Genomic DNA, 18,915 nt, shown 5'->3' with positions numbered 1-18,915 from the left:
AAAAAAAAAAAAAAAATTATTGTAAAAATAGTGTACAGAGGAGTTGATTTACTCTTTTATATCTATGATTGTTCTTACATAAAAAACACTAAATATTTATTGAATCAAAAATTATCCAGTGGTACGTGTGCATGCGCGCGTGCATGTGTGTGTGTGTGCGCACACACACACACACACACACACAAATCCCCTGGACAATGCCATTGCTCTGTGCCATATCTCTATTTCTCTTTTTATAAAACTTTTTGCTTACTGCTCAGAGAACATGCCCAATGATTTCTTATGATTTTCAAATCTGATTAGTTATTAACCTATGTAGGCAAAATTGCTGAGGGTTTCTGATACCATTTGCCCATCTTGCCAATTCTTTGCACTAGATGCTCCCCGGAACTGTCATTTTATTCTGTCAACAAATTAACACCCAGCTTTCTTTTATACTTCAGCTGAAGAGTCCGCACAAAGTAACTTCCTACAGGGAAAGTAGAAAATGAGCCCCAATAAAAGTAATTTACTATGGCAGGTTACATATTTAAATAAATAAATATGTACAATTAATAAACTGAATCTTGAAGGTAAGAATGATGAGAGTTTGCATTAGAGCAGTGCTGACAGTTGGAAAAGAAGGGACTCACTTAGTTGGTAAAGATCTTGGACTTTGATTTGGAGTAGGGAGAAGATGAGAAAGGAAAAGGAAGACCAGAGAGAAGGTCAGCTTTCTAGTCGAGTATCTGATTGTGCCATCAGCTTTGAGGTTGCCTAGAGAGAAGGAAGGGACAGGCTCTGGCTGCAGCCAGGGAGTTCTTTATAGACAAATCACCTTGAATGGGCATGGGACTACCAAATGGAGGTATCTGGATTTGATTGTGTGGCTCTGGCCTCAGATGAGAGACTGGAGCCGATGGGAATGATGTGGAAGCCTCAGCAGAAGCCATGTGATCATTTGGGTCATAAGAATTAGTGGGTTTATTTAGAAACAGAATATAGACAATGAAAAGAAGCTGGCCAATGTCAGAATTGTAAGAATCTTCTGTATGTGAAGGGCATGCAGGAGAGGAAACTGAATAGGATGGTTCTAGAAACATGGGGGAGGATCCAGGAGGGTCTTTGCCTCTGCCCATATGACTGCAGAAGTCTCAGCACAACACTAGAATGCAAACATTTCTGGTGAAGCTCTGTTTTCCATTGTGAATCAGCACCTAAGGTTGACTTACAGATGAGCTAGTAGAAGCCCAGAATCCAAACTCCTGAAAGGAGCTTTTCTAGCAAATGCTTCCCAGTAAACGCGTGTCATTCATTGATAGATGTGTATTAGTGAGTCCTTGGCCTATGTCACCTGGATTGACACTTCTGCTACTTGGGGACATAGGAGTTTGGAGATGTTTTAGTTTTCTAGCGTTGTTATAGCAAACCCCCATATGCTGTGTGGCCTAAGACTAACAGAAATGTATTCTCTTGTTCTGGAATCCGGTAGTCTGCAATCTGACTGTCACCAGGGGCATGCTTCCTCCAGGACACCAAGCCAAGATTCCTTTCTAGCTTCTGTGGTTGCTGGCAATCTTTGATTTTCCAGGTGTATCTTCTCTGCTGCCATAGTGACAGGAGATTCTCCACATATCTGTGCATCTATTTAAATGCAGTTTAACATGGCTTTCTCATAAGAACATGTAGTGTTCTCTGAATGTAGTGCTCAGTCAAGGATAGTGGGGTCTGGTATGACCTTCTTTTAACTGCATTGCATTTGCAATGACCTTTTCTGAAAAGAGGTCATATTACAGTCACTAGGTATTAGGACTTAGACACATCTTCTGGGAGGACACCAAGTTATATGGTATAGAGAACCTTAATGGTGACAGGGTCTTGCAGCATCTCTAGCATGTGGGGAAAAAAATGGTTTCAAGGCAATCATTAGGCTAACCCAGAAGTGCTTGGCCATGGGAGTTGGTTGGAGAGGAAGGTACTGTATGAACAGCTAGTATTATTGTTAATTCTCATCTATCTGGTAACATGATCACCTAGACATTGTCTCTGAGTCTAATCTGAGTCTAATCTAGTTACTATACTTACAATAATAATTTAAGACAATAAATCAGGATAATATTTATTTAGCAATTCCTAAGTGCCACACTTTACCTGCATTTTCTTGAGTTCTCCTAGTCACAACACAATGTAGATGAAAATGTGGAAATATTCAGCAATTTCCTAAAATCTCAGAGATTAAAAAAAAATCACAGAATGGGGATTTAAGTCCAAGTCTGAATGAAACCACATTTGTTTTTGTTTGTTTGTTTGTTTGTTTCTGAGACAGGCCTCACATTGTAGCTCAGCCTGGCCTGGAGCTCATAATCCTCCTTCCTCAGCCTCTTGAGTGTTAGATTATAGGGTTGTACCACCATACCTGGATTCTGCAGTGTGTGTGTGTGTTTGTGTGTGTGTTGTGAGTCCTAGGGCTTGAACTCAGGAAATAGGTGCTGTCCTTGAGCTTTTTTGTTCAGGGCTAGTGCTCTACCACTTGAGGCACAGCTCCACTTCACATTGTCATATTACAGGGCTAGAGTTGTAAAAGGTTAGGTAAAATGCACTTGTATGTGTCATTCTGAAAAAGATTTGGAACAGTTAAAAGAAATATATACAAGATAGTAAAGAGTGATTAAAGAAATTAAAATGGAAGGAAAATAAGGAAGATAAAGTGAGAAATATAATTAGAATGTATCAATGCATTTTATAATGTCCAGAGCCAATATTTCAGAGAGATATACATTTGTCCCCAAGGACAAATGTTCCTACAAGGAAAGAAAAAAGGTGATCTATTAAAATTTCATAGTATCCAAAAAATAAAGCACCCACAAAGCTAAGTCCATAATGGAAGCACAACTTTTCTTACTACTGAATTCTGGGAGAAATGTCTCCTTGAAGACCTTCAAAAAGAGATTGCTCACAGAGTGCTTATGTCATTGAGCAAATCTCTCCAAAGCATTGTGAACACTTTTTGTGCTTTGTTCTTTGCATTTGAACTTTGCTAATCATCACTAACAAGATTAATTTTTATAGAATCGAGCCGATCAATCTTATGAGTTCTTACCAACAGGGTCAAACTTCAAAAAGTACTTTTCCATGTCAGTATAAACCCTTGTATTTTCGACCCTCATAATTTGGTTTATTTATTTTGAGGAACTTTATAATAATTATAATTGTGTCATCTTTAAGTGGTTGTACAAACAGATTTCAATTCAACATGTCAGTTTGTGAGTACAGTGCATCCTGATCAATGTCAACGCCTTCATCATTCTCCTCCATCCCTGCCCATCCCTCTCCAATTTTCCTAGCCCCATGTGTGTGTATGTTATAACTACATTATAACTACATTCTCCCTTCCTCTTTTCATTTATCTACTCCCCCCCCTTTGTCCTCTCCCTCCCCCATCCCCAATACCTCAATCCTAGCTTCCTGATATTTATTTTGTTAGACTGTATGCTCGTTGTGCAAAGGAATTACACCAGAGGCGTTCTCCCTTGCTTATTTCCTTTGATTTGGAATCCATGTATGTGTGAGTCATCAGGTAACAATATAACATTTTTTGTCTGCAAAGAAGCCATAATCAAACACATACCCATACACCCCCCCCCGCCACCCCCCCCATTAGACTCAGATATGAGATTCCTGAGGGATACCTGAGAAAGACCCTGCATTTTCCTTATAGCCAACCTCCACATGCTGCAGGGCCGATGATTTTTGAACTTGTCTTTGTGCAGACGGATGTTTCCTGCCAGTTGCAGCTCCTTGGAAGGCACTCTGCAGGGTGCGGTGGGTTTTTGTTTTTCTAGTGTGGAGCTACAGAAAGCAGTTCAGCAGTTCAGCTGGATGGGGAAGCATTTCTTCCTCATCATCCAAAGTGGGGAAAAGTGTGATCACAAGTGGTAGTGATCTCAGGGGTAGTCAGTGTGGAGAGATTGCCCGGACGTTTCCAGAGCCTTTGCCCAGATCTAGCCTGTATTTCCTATTACAGGTACAGAAGACCTTTTGGGAAAACGATTTGTAGGCACCAGAATCTTTCATTTCATCAGAACTGGGAAACAAGACATCTACCAAAAGTTTATACACACTAGCTTTCCACATAGATGTGCTTTTGATGTGAGATATATACTGTTCTTCATGGAATAGTCCTAACCAGGCAATCTGGGATCTGATCCTACATAATGTGATTTCTTTTTTTCTCCTGAAAGAACCTCTTCATAAATTAGATCTCATAAAATTGAAAGCCAAGATAGCCTCCTAGTCTCCAAATAGTGTAAGTAATTAAACATTGCCACACCCCTTGGGACTATCAACTTTGTAAACTTGATTTTCTTTAAGAGAAAAACCTTCAGCATGAGAAGGACCCTGTGAGGAGCCCCAGAGCCAAAGCATTTTTATGCCCATGGGAGATGCAGTTAAGAGAGCCAGAAGTTAGGAATGTCTTACAAATATCCCAGCCAGGACAGAGCAGTAATCCTCCTTGCCAAAGGTGGTAACATTGTTTCTTATGAACAGTCCCTAGGCCAACAGTGGTGAAAGTATCTACTGCATAGACATGTTATGCACATGTTAATCTATCATCCACTCACATCTATCTCTGAGGATATGGTATCTGAGGCAAGAAGATGGTAGAAGGCTCAGGTCTTCATAGAATGTTCAGCATTTTAGATAATAAAAATAAAATTACAGGGTTTTAGAAGTACTGTGAAGAAAAGAAATAGGGCAAGGGATATGTAAATGACCCCCGAAGCAAAGTCAGTTATGCAGAAATCTGGAAAAAGAACATTATGAGCAAAGAGGACCGCTAATTCAAAGTTCTTGAAATACTTACTTATTTACATACTGAATGTCTTTTCCTTTTTAAAAACATAATCTTTAAATAATGGTACAAAGGAGTTTTGATTTAACCTGTCAGTTCATGAGTACAGTGCATCTTTTTTTTTTTTTTTTGGTCCGGTCATGGGGCTTGAACTCTGGGCCTGGGCGCTGTCCCTCAGCTCTTCAGCTCAAGGCTAGCGCTCTCGCCACTTCCAGCTTTTTTTCTTTTTGCTTATGTGGTGCTGAGGAATCGAACCCAGGGCCTCGGGCATGCAAGGCAAGCGCTCTACCACTGAGCCACCTTCCCAGCCCAAGTACAATGCATCTTGATCAATCTCTCCCCTTCCATCGTTCTCGTCCCTCCATCTCTCCTAACCCCACCTATCCCCTCCAGTTCCATTTTCACATACGTACATTAGGTACATATGTGAATGACTCTGTTTTCCTATTCGTCCTCTCTCCATTCTTCTGTTCTCTCCTTGGCCATATCCCTCACTGACAAAAGATGCTTAAGATATTTAAGCACAAAGATTAGATAGATTGGAGCAAAGGAAATGGAGTAGCTGGGACTAGCATGGCTGGGATGGGGTAGAGCTTGGCTGACCACAATATAGTTCCACTTCCATTCTAAGACTAATGAAAACACAGACAGGCTTTTTAAAACAGGAGAATGGTATGATATGATGTTGGGGTGGGAACAGTTTGGAGAAGGGTCAGAAATGGAACCTAGGAGGCAAGATGGAGACTAGGAGTTATAACACCTAGATAAAGATAGGAAAGAGAGAAGCCGACTTAGGGCATGCTTTCATAACTTAGTAAGCCTAGGCTAACACCTGTAATTACCAAAGGCAGTTTCTGAGAATATCATTGCTTATCCATTTGGTTATAAGTTCTTTTTATTTTTTTTAATTGTTTTATGCTGGCCCTGGATCTTGAACTCAGAACTTCACCGTCTTGCTCAGATCTTTGGCTCATGGCCGGAGCACCATCACTTAAGCCATGCCTCCAGTTCTAGAATGACAATGTTTTGATAATAAATAAGTCATCTCATTTGGCATTAGATCTTTAACTGGATGCTCTTACATGAGATTAGGTTCCTTATCCTTTAGACAGTTATATAAATAATTTACTGAATTAGTCTTCGGTTGGTGTTGTGTCTTCAGTTTCCTGGGTTTGGCTTCAGGCTTCAATTTCTGAGAGTATCCCTAATGTCGTAGATCAGTGTACACAGAACAAGTGCATTTCCTATATATTTTAACATTTAAATAAAATGTGCTCCAAGATATATTTAAACCATGGATAACCTATCTGTAGTCAATTTATAATGGAATATAAACACACAATATAATCATATAATTAAAAAATTATGCATCAGAAGTTAAGAAAATGATTCTAGTGTGTTAAGAAAATGATTCAAATCTGTTATTAAATATAGATTAAATCTTATACTGAGTAACACCTTTTCTTTCTGATTTGATTATTAAAACAAATCTCAGAAATGCCTAATTCTCAAAAATGCTTCTGTGTTCTAACACCTCCTCAAATGTACCAGTGTTTGTTGGGATGGCTTCAGGATGCTTCTGTCGAGCTACAGCAGCCTTTTTTATATCACAGAAAAATTAGTTAAATGATGTAAAGTTTCTGCATTCAAAGTGAATTTTTCTACAACTTTGGCACCTTGGATGGTTTAGCTACAGTAGAATCTAGACTACAATGTCTTTGTATTCGTGTCTGATTTGGTACACATCAATTAGATTTGTTATTTTGGCAAATAATCTTAATGTTCTGTAAAAATCTCAAGACTTTGGGATACCGGCTTATTGTTAAAAGTAAAAATGCATTAAAAAATACAGAATGGCTATCCATCATACAAAAAGCCCTGGCATGTTGCCTTCATAGCCTTCCTTCTGCCAAGACACCAAATGAAATTCTTATAGACATCATCATCTTCATTTCTAAAGAGAATATCCCAAGGGAATAGGCAGTTATCTTTCTCTTAGTATCTGTCTTTCTCGTTTTCTGTGTCTCTGTCTCTCTGTCTCTGTTTCTCTCTCTGATTTAGCCTAAGCCATTCAGATCAACAATTCTAAAACAAACTGTCAGCCTTCTGTGACAAAGCTCTCTATTCTTCTTTTCCTCTCCCTGTTGAATTCTTAGCCACCACCCCCAGACATTGGCTGGCCCCTTTCTGGGAGGAGGAGGACTTTATAGTCCTAAGTGGGAGCATGGATCAGTCACTTCAGAGCATGAGAAGGGCTGACCCATGGTTCCCCAGTTCAGTGACATGGGAGTCAGGATCCAGGCATCCCATTCTCTATGAATAATGAGCTGGAGATAACCAATCTGGAGGGTTACATGTTCGGAGAGGAGAGATATCTAAAAGCTAGAAGGGAAAAGGAAACACGGGAGGAAACCACCACTACAATTGATAAGCTAGCGGCCTTTATGTCCCCTTCTGGTCACTTTGTCCATCTACTTCAATGCCAAGACCAAGTGGCCTACAAGGACACTATTAGACAAGGCAACAAGACCCACAGCTCCACCCTAGTGAACAAGGTATCGTAAATGAAAATTAAGGCAGAGACTAAGGTAGCCTCCCCCCCCCCCCCCCCCCCTCCTGCAGCATCCTGACCTGCCTGCCTGGCAGGTGAAGAGTCAGAGGAGATGTAATGGCAGAGATCAGAGCAATGCAGTGCTAGGAGTCAAGGACTCTGGGAACCCTCTCAAAGGAAGAAAAGGAGCTGTGTGTGGGTGGCTCATGCCTGTAATCCTAGCTTTGTGGGGGTTGAGACAGTGAGGGGCATAGGTTTCCATAAGCCTGTTTTATGGTATTTCAACATAAAATTAAAGGGCAAAATTATAATGCTATCTAATTTGATATGCAGGGTGGTTCTTAAGTTGTAAACAATATCTAGAAATAAGGCGGTGAGCTGGTGGTGACAGAGGAACTGCTGTCCCCTTCCACCCATCTCTATGTTCAACATCATTTGGTCTCTTTAGCTCCCTGACAGATAAATGCATTTTCAATATCAGACTCTGATCTCACAACTTCTTCAGTTTTTCTCTGCTGGCCTTCATAAGAAAACTGAAGTTCAGTTTAGGCATGATGTCATATCTGGATTCAAATTTGCATTGGGAGGGTCATAAACAAAAACTTAGAGTAGTGCTACCTTGAACTTTCTTTTAGGACAAAGTTGAGTTCTTCTTATGTGCTTTTATAGATTACCAACACGAAAGTTGAGAGCTTTCACTGTTAGAATATACTGTTTTCCTCTACTGGAACAAGAGATAAAATAAATAAATAAAAAGCCACATTTATTTCCTGCTTTGACTTGTCCTTCAGTAGATGGGACAGTGGCATAGAATGATGCCATGCTACTGAGAAACATCAAGAGTGAAAAACAAATTAGTAAGTTCTGTAGTTTCAATCCTAGGAAATAGGAGTGTTCATTTCGTGGGGCATCCATGGTGAATATGTGAGTTAGTCATCTTAAGTGACTTACTCATCTTAAGTGATTATTATTCTACTTGTCAAAGACAGATAATAAATGTGTAAAGTGGACACAGGTCCTTTGCATGAGTGTTTAGTGAGAATCTCAATTCAGCTTACTGAGACTATCATGAAAGTAATTTGTTGACACAATGCCTTTGCTTAGTGAGCCTAAATGGTTAATAGGCTTGCTTTCTTGGTCATCCTTTAGAGAAGGTTTTTATTTGATTCATGAATCATAAGGAAACAGGACTAGGTTACAGACCATTTTTCTTTGTTCCTTAGTCATTTCATACATGAAAGAGGTAAATCAGCAGTGGCTCTAAGGCACACAAATGCATTTACCCTTTAAGGACTTTGTTAAAATATTTCAGTGGATAAAACCCTAGTACTTTATTCTTGTTTCATTAAAAGGAGGACAATAGGCCCCAAATAATTTTAGAAACTTTAATTATGATAAATTGGCTGGCCAATTTATTTTTTAAATTCACGATTCTTTTCTAGCTTGTTTATTAGATGGTAACATATGCATAGGCAGATAAATGTAATGTGGTTTTAAAAGCCTGCATTAAAATCTTGCTCTTCCTGAATGAGAGGTTTGCAACCCCTGCAGCCCACAGTCCTAGTCTGACTTGCAGAGATGTTGTGTTTGCTTATGGAAAACATCCTTCCTTCCTTCCTTCCTTCCTTCCTTCCTTCCTTCCTTCCTTCCTTCCTTCCTTCCTTCCTTCCTTCTTTTTTGTCGGTCATAGGGCCTGAACTCCTGGCCTGGACGTTGCCCTTCAGCTCATCAGCTCAAGGCTAGTGCTCTACCACTGGAGCCATAGTGCCACTTCCAGTTTTTTCTGATTATTTGGTGTTGAGGAATCAAACCCAGGGCCTCATGTATTTTTAATTTTTAATTGCTAGTCTGTAACACAGATTATACATTCAATTACAGGTTTCTAGATATTCTTGAGAAAAGTCAGGAGATCCAACCATCTTGACCCTTTATCCCCACAGGAATCTGCAGGCAGTACTGAGACTCTGCCTCCTTTCAGTTGTGCTTGCCCAGCATTGCTTAATTACTGACAGTTAAATGTATTTTGAATAAGAGACCAAGATCCTGCCACTCAGGGTTTTCTCTGTTGGTCTAGCTAAGAAAATTCTGAAGTTGAAAATAAGTTAAGTTTTATGAAGTCAAAGGTGTATTAAAAGAGATTAGGGTCATGAATAAAAACTGAATGTACTGTTACCTTGAACTTTCTGTTAGTGAATTCTTACCTTCTTTTAAGTTTGTCCAACTGTGCATTCACAGATTATCAAAACCATGACAGAACCAGTCCTCCTCTCCCTAACACACACATCCATCCATCACACACTCTAATAACTCCTCTAATTAAAGGCCCAGCACAGCTCATGAGATTCCCAGAGCCAATTAAACAATGATCACCCTTGTACCTCCTACTAGATTGGGGAGTAGCTTGGCAAATGCTGTGATTGATATGAAAAGTAGCAACGTCTTTTTAAGCACATTTAACACTGTTGTTATTCTATGAGGCACAAGCTTCAACACAGCAGCCTTTTATCCTCTGTGCTTTTGGTGCAGGAGAACACCATGAAGGCAATATGCACCCCAGAGTTCTCGTGGGCTGGGAATCAAGGCCCTGAGAGGGGTAGGCGCTGGAGAATGACAGTGCAGGGAGGAGAGGGGAGGGGAGCTGGCAGCTGTTATCTGAATAGCATTTCCCTCTCCTATTATCTGCTGTCCAGAAACTCCATGCATTCATATTCATGCTTTCTATTAGTGCCTTGTATCAAGACAGCTCCCTCTGCACATCTTTCCTTGTCTGTCTGAGAGTTTCATGTTGATGTGCTAAGAATCCCTAGACTGCTTCAGAATAAGGATCAACTAGTAGAAATTGGAGTGCATTGGTAGAGAATCTATTGGTAGGAATTTAATTAAATACAAGAAGCTAAAGCCAAATCTATAGATGTTAGCTTTACACTCACCTGCCATACTTATTTCCATTAAATTTCCTACTTATCTACGTGTGTGAAGACTAGTTTTATGCTGATTAAGGAAAAATGGAGAGGGAAAAACCCAAGAGAAGATGAGGGAAGGAGTGATATTGTCCAAAAAGAAATGTGGTCTTTACCTGACATATATATGTATATATATATATATATATATATATATATACACACACACACACACATATACATCACCCTTATCATAACAATTTTTAAAATGTTAAAGAACAAGATGGAGATTTTATCTTCTAATTATGAACTAGTATATACTTAGTTTAGAAAATACAAAAACCACAAATATTAAGGGAAATATAAAGAGGAAATTTAAAATCACCCTAGCTAGGGGGTAATTATTTTTACCTTCAGTTTCAGTTAAATATGTAAATATGATTTTTTAAGGAACTGAGAGAATTATTGACAGAACATTTCATTATCTACTTGTTTCTTTTATGGTTTTACATACTTTGTATTCATCATAAATACTACCGTACATATCATATAAAAGCTTTTAAAGTATTTTATAGAATTTCAATATTTAGATACTCCATGATATTTAGAAAGTTAGATTTTATAAATTTGAATGACAGAGTTATGATAAAGACTTACATAATGTTTATACCCATGCTTCATGAAAAATCCATGGTTTTTCTTTAGGAAAAATTCTCAGAGTGACTATGAGTCAAAGTGTGGTTGGGCTATAAAGTGATATCTACTAAGTTTGTAGGAATTAAATCTCTCATGGCATTGTATAAGACCCTAAAACCGGCATGTCTTCTCAGGTTATCTCTCTAGAAGTTTCTCAAAACATTCTTTTGACAGTGTTTTCCCCAAGTCAAAAACTAATTCCTTGCTGGAGTTTCTTGGACTCTATATAAGAAGAGGAAAATAGAGTTCTGCCATTTCTTGAAATGTATAGAAGAAATGGGAGTCAATTTTAACGATCATTTTAACTCACATTTGTTTTAAATCATGTGTGGAACACTAACTCTCCTGCAAAAAAGTATAAATGTCTGCTGGAGAACATGTTTTTGCTTGGGACCAAGAAAATAGAATGCTTAATAACAACAGCATAATGGGGCCACAGGGATGCTGAAGGCATTAATTAAGGAAAGAGTTTAAAGTTCTCTAGAAGTCTCAAGAGTTCACAGTGGATGGATTCCTTTACTCACAAAGACTAGTATGTCTGACTGCCTGGGGTGGCTGTTTAAATCAGTTAAATATAAGAGCACACTTAATTATAGTTTCCTTTTTGCAAATCGGATGCATTATAGTTATTGACATCCTATTGAGAAGGTGAGTCACAGTGAACGACACCCTTTATTTTGGACATTTAGGCTATAGAATTAAACTTGACATATACCTGGAGAAGATCGAGAAGTTGTTATCTCACTGCCATTGTGCCCAAGGTCCCAACTCACAGCAGAAGAGCCACTCAAAGACAGGCCTTTGAACAGACCAGCTCATGCTCTGATCAGAAAAATTGTGTGTGAAAAGATTACATTTGGACACATTTTCAGTGGCTTTTCTAAGCTTAAAGGTTTCCAGCTCCAGTAAGAGAACTGCATTTTTCTAACATGGTTTACTTGGCAAATTTAATCCAATGCATAGCCTACAAAATTAAGAAGAGTGAGGGGAGGAGTAGGTCAGGGAGAGATGGGTGAGATTGTTGAAAGGGGTGATATTGATCAAGATATATTGTATTTGTAAACTGTTAAATGACAACTCCTTTGTACAACTACTTAAAGATAATAATAAAAGGAGAAGACAAGTGCAGGTGAAATGAGCTAATTGTTCAAGTTGAGGCTAAGGAGCCAACTTGGTTGGAAAACTTGCTACATTTCATTAGAAACGATGAGTTTTACTCGTTTGTTCTTTAGTGATCCTTAATTACTTAGAAAACCTATAGATTGGAATAGCCTAGAAGATGAACCTGTTCCATACCTTGTAAGAGAATCTATGCTATTATAAAATATTGTTTTGTAAAAGATATTGTCTCATTGCTCCACTTGGAAATGTAGTTTTATAGATCCCTGAGGACATAGACTCTCCTGGAGAAGAGAAGAATGTTCTAGGTCTTAAAATTTTTTTTTTATTGTAAAGATACTGTACAGAGGGGTTACAGTTACATGAGTAAGGTAATAAGTACATTTCCTATCAAGCATTGTCACCCCCTCCTTTGTTATTCCCCTACCATCCCTTCCCTCCCCACCTCTCCAGCTCCTCCTTCCTTCCTCCCTACCCCCAAAATTGTAAAGAACATCTCATTGCTACAGTGGGTCATCCTGTATCCTTATTTCAGCATTTTTTTCCCTCTCCAAATTAGAAAAATGTATATACAAGATTCAGGGCACTGAATCAAAACAGTGAAAACAGGGGTTATACCATGGGAAGAAAACATACAAAAGAAACAAAAAAAAATCACATAGTACATTATAAGTACATTAAAAAGAACATCAAGAAAGATAAAACCACTTGTGTCCCTATCTTGGGGTTCATTTCACTTGGCATCATCATATATGGTCCTATGTACATAGCTTTTGACCTTTTCTGTTTGTCCTAGACATATGCTAGTTATTACAGATAAGGGAAACCATGGGAATTATGTTTCTTGTGCTTGGCTTACTTCACTTAATAGAATTTTTTTCCAAGTCTTTCTATTTCCTAATAAATGGGGCGATGTCATTCCTTCTGATGGAGGCATAAAATTCCATCATATCTATATCTAGATATATCACATTTTCTTGATCTATTCATCTACTGAGGGGTATCTGGGTGTTTTTATGTTATGTGAAAAGGAATCCTTGAAACTTTTTATATTTTTAGCATGAAAAGTCCAGGAATATCCTTTCCTGATGGTTCTTTATCAAGCAGTGCTGGTATTGTAATTGTGAGTGGCCTCTCTCTGCTCCTGACAGATGAAGCCAGATGAGGAGACAGAGTGATGGGGGAGGGGACATGTTGGCACAAGCTGACAAGTTGGAAGATGGAGGGCCTTTGCCTCCAATTCCATCTTCTCAGGCATCACAGGCACAAAAGTCTAAACTGGGCTTTTTTGGACAACCTAATTTTGATCCTAGCCAATGGGCACCTGATGGTCACTAGCTCTTGCTGTGATCCAGTCTTGTGACATTGTTTTGATGTTTTCCTCAGATTCCTGGGCATCCCAGATCCTCGATGTTCCTGGTTCCTTACTGATAAAGGGGCCAGATGACTTAAAAAATATTTCCTCTTATTCTTTTAAGGCAAAGCTGACTTAGTCGGTTAATTATTTGGGGAGTGAGGCATAAGGGTATGAGACAAAACAGAAACAGTGAAAAACAAACTGGCTAGTACTGGCAACAAGTCAACTCATTCATCAGCTTCAGGGATACGTGACACTTGTGTCATAACTAAGGAATCTGAAGTTTGAGCTGTGGACGCTGGTGGTTCATGCTACCCAGGAGGAAGAGATCACAGTTCAAGACTAGCCTGGGCCAAAAGTTCACAAGATCCCCATCCTCACCAATAAAAGCTAAGCATGGTAGCATATATGCCTATCTGTCATTCCAAGTATGTAGGAAGCATAAGTAAGAAGATCATGGTCTAGGCTACACTGGACAAAAACCAGCAAGACACTGTTTGAAAAATAAAGCAAAAAGTCTTTGAGGGGCATGGCTCAAATGTTAATGCCCCTGCCTAGGAAGGCTCTGAGTTCAACCTCCCAAGTGGGGGGGGGGGAGACAGAGACAGAGACAGACAGAGAGACAGAGACAGAGACAGAGAGAGGAGGGAGAGGGAAGGAGGGAAGAAGGAAGGGAGGGAGGGAAAGAAAACACTTAAGCTCATTTAACTTTTATACACTGAACAGTGAATTCCCTGAATTTTTCTAGGATCCATGCCTCCATTTATTTATTGCTTTGCACCCTAAATTGAGTGACTGCATTGAGTACAGTAGCCCCTTGGAGTTACACAGTTGGGCTCTGGACACTGGAGGAGCTCACAGCCCATTGAAGGAGACCTGGCTACTCTGTACTGGGTGTTGTGATGGGATATACTCAGGTGTGCAGGCACATGGATGAAGTCATTATCCCTGCCTCAAGTCTTTCCTGATTCCCCTAACTTATTTATTTATTTATTTACTTACTTACTAACTTATTTATGAACAAGTACTGGGGCTTAAACTCAGGATCTAGGTGCTGTCCCTCAGTTGAGCCACAGGTCTACTTCTGGGTTTTTGGTGATTAATTGGAGAGATGAGAATTTCACAGATTTCCCTGCCAGGGCTGGCTTTGAACTTTGATTTTCATATCTCTCCCCCTCCTGAGTGGCTAGGATTCTAGGCGACAGACCTCAGTGCTCTGCTCATCATTAGTATTTAAAAGTTGATCACCCTTTTAGCCGAGAACCTTGCCACTCAGAATGTAGCCAGTAGCAGCAGTACTGTGTGCAAGGCAGTTGGCTGGAAATGCAAGATCACAGCCTTTGTTAGGATTTGTGGAATCATGATGCACATTTTACAAAATCTCCAGGATCCAAATTTTACCACCTAGCCAAAGCTCCTCATATGAGGAATGAAGAGGTGGTGGGATATGGCTACAAAATGTATTTTTGTAGAAGAGTGAGCAGAGAGGTAGTTTTGAGCAGGAAGGGCTGTCAGAATTTAGTAATAATAGCTTCCTATTGGTTTGCCCATTGCTTGTCAGACATGGCTAGTATGAATATGTAATCATACTCTTTTTTTTCTCTTTAACCTACAAGATTGTAGCACTTGTCCTCATTTTGCACATTAGAAACTAACAGAAGCTCACAGAGACTAAGAGCTGTGTCATGGTCAAGCAATAGCTGAGCCAGGAAGGAAAACCAGGACTGTTATTCCAAAGCTTTGCTGTTCCCTGGGGATCCACAGAGACCCTCAAACACAAGAAACACAACCCTTACACACTTGCTTTACATTTGGATTCCTTTCAACTGTCAGTTTCACAATAGAAATCTAGTTCATTACACCCAAACAGTTTTAAAACTGGAGTTAATTATCTGCTGCTCTGGTACAATTAATAATTGCTCTCAACATGCTAGCCTGAATTCTGGCAGCTGCTGCTTCCCAGATGTAGTTTTGGTAAATGGTTGAGTCAATTGATGTGCAAATTTGTGATACTAATAATAGATGAATTATTTTCCTAAAAAAATTTCAGATCCATGCTATTTTAAGGGTCATTTGTGTGGAATACCTGTTAAGTACCTGGCCTGAGCCTATTTCTTTGCTTATGGAATATACTTTAAATAGGGGATGCATGTTGAATTGATTTTTAAAAGTCCATTTGAAAGATCTTTAACTAAAATTTAGTTTTCTTTAAAAAATTTTTTCCATTCAGTTTTTTATTTTCTTGCTTAAAAGAAAAAATATGAAGTCTAACAGTGGTGGATTGTAACTGTAATTTAAGCTATTCAGGAGACTGAGATCAGAAGATCATGCATGATTCCAAGCCAGCCCAGGCAGGTATCTCCAATTAGTCAGCAAAAAGCTGGAAGTGGAGCCATGGCTGAAGTGGTAGAGCACTAGTCTTGAGCAGAAAAGCTAAGGACAATGCCCAGGCTCTTGAGTTCAAGCCCCAGTTCAGTATGATCCTTGTAACAACTGTGAACTTATAAAGATATTTGAGGAAAAAAATTACTCTTACTCCTAACTCAAATTCATTCTACATCACAGTAGTAAGAAATGTCCATGGCTTGGTTTGCATCCTCCTGCAAACAAGCACAGACAAATACGTACCTACACGGGTATTTCAGTTTTATTAAAAAAAAGTTCTTGCAATTTATCTTTAAGATGTCACGGGCAGACTCCTTCTACTAAATCACATTTACAAAGTTCCTTTTCCTTTATGAAAAAGTATCTCAATTTCAGTGGACGGGTGATAAAGCTTCTGTTTAGGTAGGTCTTACTGCAGTTTAAGGAGATAGAACCTGCAAAATTACAACTTGCATTTTAACGCGATCACTTTACAGGTGGTGACTGCCTCTAATGGGTACATAGAATGTATGAAAACACCTATGTAATCTTCAGGGTATGATCTTTAGGAATCTTTACGAAGCTAGCTAGAATTTGGAAAAAGAATAGTTGATACCAATATGTCTTTTTCTCCCAGTTTCCAAAAGGAAGCAATTTGATCATTTTTGCAAAGAAACTATCGCTTTTCCTAGGGATAGTTGTGTGCCCGAATGCTCTAGTCACATATTGCATTAAAAAAGTTTTTTTAGTGCTGATCCTGGGCCTTGAGCACAGGGCCTGAACACTTTTTTCCCACCAAGGCTAGCACTCTACCACTTGAGCCACAACTCTACTGTTAATGGGAGATAAGAGCCTCACAGACTTCCTTGTCTGGGCTGAATTGAACCATGATCCTCGCATTTCAACCTCCTGAGTAGCTAGGATTATAGGTGTGAGCCACCAGTGCCTGCATGAGAGGTTTTGAAAGTTCAGAGTGCTAGGCACATTACAAAAATGATCATTCTTCTTTTATCGTCTTCTCCCTGGTACAGTTCATTGTCTACCTTTAAAAAATGATCACACAGTACGTTGTTTGGGCCTTATTAAACCTTTGCTGCTCTGATTGTCATCCTTGCTGTAGTTCTCTGGCTTTTCTAGATTTTTCTTCTGGCCTCCCCTTGAGTTTCCTACTATTCCCATAGCAGTCAGTGGTATTTATTCACGATAGTTCTCATTTACCATTTTATTGATGTTATAAGCATGAAGGTCCAATGAAAAGAGCTCTGGAGTGAGTGCCAAGAAATTTAGTTGGGGGTGGGGGGTTGGGGAGCTTGGCCTATGAAACCTTAGATCATGACACAGGGCTTTTAAGTATCTGTCTTTGAGTAATCTCATAATTCAACAAGCACGTAAGATAATACTTTAAGTTTTTCACTGTGACTATGTGGTAGAGAGGAAACTGTGTGCCTAAACCTCCTCCTCTAAACCATTAAACATATTTAAGACAAGAACTGTGCCTTCTTCATCTTTGTCTCTCCAGGGCCTAGAATTTCCCCTAGTTCTTTGGAAGTCCTCTCTTCCTTTTAGTCCACATTCTAATGAGATATGAGAGGCTTGCTGTCATTGCCATTTTACCTTGGTGGGCTAATGACTCACATTACCTCTTTTGAACTTTCATTAACTCTGAGGTTGGTCCTGATACCTTATTATTATTATTTATTGAAGGAATCAATAAAACAATTATTGGGAGTGTGATATAATTCATTTGTATAATTTTATTCTCTCTTTCAGTCTCTACCAGTTTTGAACAATCCTTTCCCTTCTGTGAATATTTTAGGCTGGCCTACTGAATTTACTTAATAAGTTAAAAAGTGACCATTTTAAGAAATCCATAAACTGGTTAAAAGACTTTCACTAATACTTTTACGGTCATCAGAAAATAAACAGGTTACTATTGTCTTCATGCTGGAGTAGAAGTGATAAGGAAAGCTGATTAGTCCCATTTCTAGATTAATTTATTCATCCACTCACTCATTTTTTCTCCCAATCATGGACACATTTACTGCAGGCATCTGACACGTAATGCCATATGCGCAGCATGCAGGACCAAATAAAGACTCTGCTAATGTGGAGCTCATTCTGAGGACAGAGATGAGTAGATAGTTTCCATTGTGTTGAGAGTTGTGGCATGGTAAGCACAGAGGATGGATGCCCAACTTAGATTTGGTGAGGCAGGGACTGTTTCTTAGAGGCTGGTCTAATCTCAGGTCTGATGAATGAGTAGAGGGAGCCAGAGGCTGGGTCAAGAATGACTAAAGGAAGACAGCACCATACAAGATGGACTGAGTGGTACAGTATGCTCCAGGCCCAGGAATCAGAGAAAGGGGTCCTTGGACTGCAACATTGAGGTTAAAGGAGTAAGGCCAAGAGCGAGAGAGAGCCACAGAGCTATGTTCATTAACTATGTCATAAAGGCAGTAGTGGAAAGCCCTAGAGGGTTCTGTGTATGGGGCTATGATCAAATTTGGGCTTTAGAAAGCATTTTCACTACTCTGAGTGAAGGATAGATGGGCTCATTCCTAAGTAATTTTGTAAACAGATGTGTGTCTCTTTTTCTTTTTTTTTTCTAGTACATTTAAGAGAATGATTTCATAGTTTCTTCGGTCCATTTCATCTGCCAGGGCCTAAAGGAAGAGCATGACTTGGAGAAATCCATTATACCACTCTCCTTTCTCATTCTGTAATTGCTACTGTCATGAAACAGAAATAGAAAGTAATACGTACCTACATCCACATCATCTAGAGAGAGCTATAGAAGGTAAACAGTTTTCCACAAAATCTTTAGGTCTTTCCTTCTCTTTTATTAAATAAGTAAAATTTACGGGTACGTCTATTTCTTATTTTATTTATTTTTTACTTTTTCCCCCTACACACTTAGCAACTTCCTTGCAGTTCTTAAACATTGATTCTATGTACATAGAAGATCCAGAACTTTCAATCCTTCTACCTCTGCCTCGCAAGTAGCTGGGATTACAGACATGCTCCACTATGCCTGGATCCCATATATGGGATATATATATATATATATATATATATATATATATATATATATATATAT

At 39.1% G+C, this 18,915-nt stretch overlaps 1 protein-coding gene across 7 annotated transcripts in view; it reads left to right on the top strand.

Annotated features, from left to right (window-relative positions):
- Positions 1-18,915, top strand: part of Mob3b (MOB kinase activator 3B) — a 180,904-nt gene that overhangs the window by 11,730 nt on the left and 150,259 nt on the right. For 2 of the 7 annotated variants that reach the window (XM_013020820.1, XM_013020819.1), the window contains exon 2: positions 18,428-18,615. The exons of the other annotated variants lie outside the window; for them this stretch is intronic. The gene's annotated coding sequence lies outside the window, so the exon portion shown is untranslated. The remainder of the gene's footprint in view (positions 1-18,427; positions 18,616-18,915) is intronic. 7 annotated transcript variants of the gene reach the window in all.

Source organism: Dipodomys ordii, unplaced genomic scaffold (genome assembly GCF_000151885.1).
Source record: "Dipodomys ordii isolate 6190 unplaced genomic scaffold, Dord_2.0 Scaffold53, whole genome shotgun sequence".
Taxonomy (NCBI): domain Eukaryota; kingdom Metazoa; phylum Chordata; class Mammalia; order Rodentia; family Heteromyidae; genus Dipodomys; species Dipodomys ordii.
Note: the sequence above shows the minus strand (reverse complement) of the source record. Positions and strands in the feature narration are given on the sequence as shown.